Consider the following 3,165-nt stretch of genomic DNA (forward strand, 5'->3'; position numbering starts at 1 on the left):
TTGTTCTGTAGTTTCCACATTCTGTTGGGTCACCTTTCTTTGGGATAGGAACAAATATAGATCTCTTCCAGTCAGTTGGCCAAGTGGTCGTTCTCCAGCAGGTAGAAAAGTGCAACAGTGAATGACTGGAAATCCTAAGTCTCTGTAAACTTTCATTAAAATTCATAAAATAAAAAAAAAGAAAGAAATTATGTAGGGGAAATAGGAATACTATTTACTGGCCACTTTCAACCTATAGTGGTGATCCACAGCATCCAGTAGGCTATTCTGGGCAGTATTCTTTGCTTACCCTCCATTATATTTTCTCTTGGTACAGTAGTGAGGAATTTTTTCCCCTGATACTGGGATATAACCCATAATGAAGGCTATATAGTCTTTGATCCTCAGCAGTAATTGCTTCAAGTCATCTTAACTTTCTTCAAGCATAGTTGTGTCATCTGTATAATGCAATTATAGACATTCTTCCAATCCTGTTGTTCCATTCTTCATATAATTCAGCTTTTCAAATTATTTGCTCTGCAGAAAGATTGATTGAGAATGGAGATAAGGTACAACCCTGACACACATTTTTCCTGATTTTAAAACCTTCAGTGCCCCTGTGTTCTGTTCTTACAAATCCTTCTTAGTCTATCTATGTATAGGTTTCACATGAGCACAATTAAGTTTTCTGGGATCCCCATTGTTCTCAATGTTAGCTTTAATTTGTTATGATCCACATGGTCCAATGCCTTTGCAGAATTAGTAAAACACGAGTAAGCATTTTTCTGGTATTCTCTGCTTTCAGCCAAGACCCATCTGACATCAGCAGTTACATCACTGGTGTCACAACATCTTCTGAATTCAGCTTGAATTTCTAGCAGTTCTCTGCCAATGTACTGTTCTAGCCATTTTTTAATAATCTTCAACAAGAATTTACCTGTATGTGATATTAATATTATTATTACACCATTTCTACAGTCTGTTGGATAAACTTCTTCAGGAACAAATATGGACCTCTTCCAGTCAGTTGGTCACGTAGCTATCTTCCATATTTGTTGGCAGAGACTTGTAGGCATAGCCAGGGTTGCATCTCTTTCCTGAAACACTCCCAAATGGTATTCTGCCATCTCCTGGGGATTTCCTTTTTGCTAATATCCTCAGTGCAGCTTGGACTTCTTTCTTCAGTACTACTGGGTTTTGATAATGCTACTTCCTGAAATCGTTCAGTATAGACTAATTCTTTTTTGATACAGTGACTTTGTGTATTCCTTCCATACTTTTGATGTTTCCTGCATTGTTCAAGATTTTGCTCATAGAATCCTTCAGTGCTGTAACTCAGGGCTTGAATTTGCTCTCCAAATCTATCAGCTTGAGAAATGCCAAACTTTCTTTCCTTTTGCTTTTCTAACTTCAACTCCTTGCACTTTCATTATAGTATTTTGTTTTATCTTCTTAAGCTTCCCTTTGAAATAATCTGTTCGGCTCTCTTCAGCATTCTTCCCCCTTGTTTTGACTTCTGTTTGTCCCAATGCAAGTTTCAGAGTCGCTTCTAACATCACTTGGTCTTTTTTCTTCTCTGTAATGACCTTTTGCTTTCTTCTTGGATGATGTCCTTGATGTCATTCCACTGCTTGTCTGGTCTCTGGTCATTAGTGTTCAAGACATCAAATCTGTTCTTAATCTGATATTTAACTTTAGTTACTATACACTCAAGGTAATGTCTTGGTTCTTGTGAACTTGTTTTAATTGTCTTCCAAGTTCAATTTGAACTTACATATGGGTAGTTGATGGTCCATTCCACAGTCTGCCCCGGCCTAGTTTGACTGCTAATACAGCCTCTCCAGCATTTCTTTTCACAGATGTTGTCTGTTTTATTCCTGTATAGTTGAAAATCCATCTGTATAGTTGCAATTTATGGGTGTGTGTGTGTGTGTGTGTGTGTGTGTGTGTGTGTGTGTTAAGTATTTGCAATGAGTAAATCATTGTTCAGAATTCTGTTGTGATCTCCAGCCTCATTCCTGTCACCAACTCCATAATATCCCCACTATCTGTCCTTCTTCTTTGTTCCAACTTTGCTTTCCAGTCACCAATTATTATTAATGCATCTTGATTGCATGTTCGATCAATTTCAGACTGCAAAAGTTGGTAGAAATCCTCAATTTCTTCATCTTTGGACTTTGTAGTTGGTGAATATATTTTAATAATAGTTGTATTATCAGGACTTCTTTGTATATGTATGGATAGTTCCATATTACTCATTCAGGATAGATTTTGAAACGTTCTTTTTGTCTATGGATGCCATACCATTCCTCTTCTATTTCTCATTTCCAGAACAGTAGAGCATGTGATTATCTGAATCAGAATGGTCAATACCAATCCAGCTCAGCTCGCTAATTCTTAGGACCTCAGTCTGTATGCATTCCATTTCCATTTTTACAAATTCCTAGATTCATACTTCATACATTCCATGTTCCAGTTATTAATAGATATTTGCAACTGTTTATCATTTTTCATCTTGCCACATTAGCAAATGAAAGTCCTTCATTGGGTGGAAGCTTAACTCATCCAGGCACTTTTTGACCACTTGGAGGAAGTAGCTCCTCCCTTGTCACATTTTGAGTGGCCTTCCAACCTGAGGGGCTTGCTTTCTGGCACTGTGTCCCTCCATGTTCTACTGTTGCCCACAAAGTTTTCAGAGAGCTGCTGTTTCAGAAGTAGATGGCCAATCTGCTGAAACGTGTCCACCATGGTGACCCTACTGGTATTTGAAATACTGGCAGCATAGTTTCCAATATTACAGCAAGACACAAGCCACCATAGTATGACAATTCAACAAACAAGTGGTGGGTTATACATACATACACATACATTTGTACAATAACACATTAATGTCGACACAGATCTACATGTATTCAAATGTGCATACTAATAAATGCATACACATATGCACACAGTTGTATATGCACACTAACACAGTGAAGAAATCAACAAATGTTTGGGTTTTTTTTGCAAATCTACTGTCAAAGGGTTTTCTCACCACTGGACCAATTGGCAGCATCAGGATGGATGATGAAGAGATTGAGATTGTATACAACTTTAGTTTGCTTGGCTCCATAGTCAACAGTCTTGGCACCAGCAGCCAGGAAATTAAAAGGCGCATTGCCATGGGAAAGTCTGCTGTTAGGG

Source organism: Elephantulus edwardii, unplaced genomic scaffold (assembly GCF_000299155.1).
Source record: "Elephantulus edwardii isolate Elephantulus edwardi_28Jun2011 unplaced genomic scaffold, EleEdw1.0 scaffold00001, whole genome shotgun sequence".
NCBI lineage: Eukaryota > Metazoa > Chordata > Mammalia > Macroscelidea > Macroscelididae > Elephantulus > Elephantulus edwardii.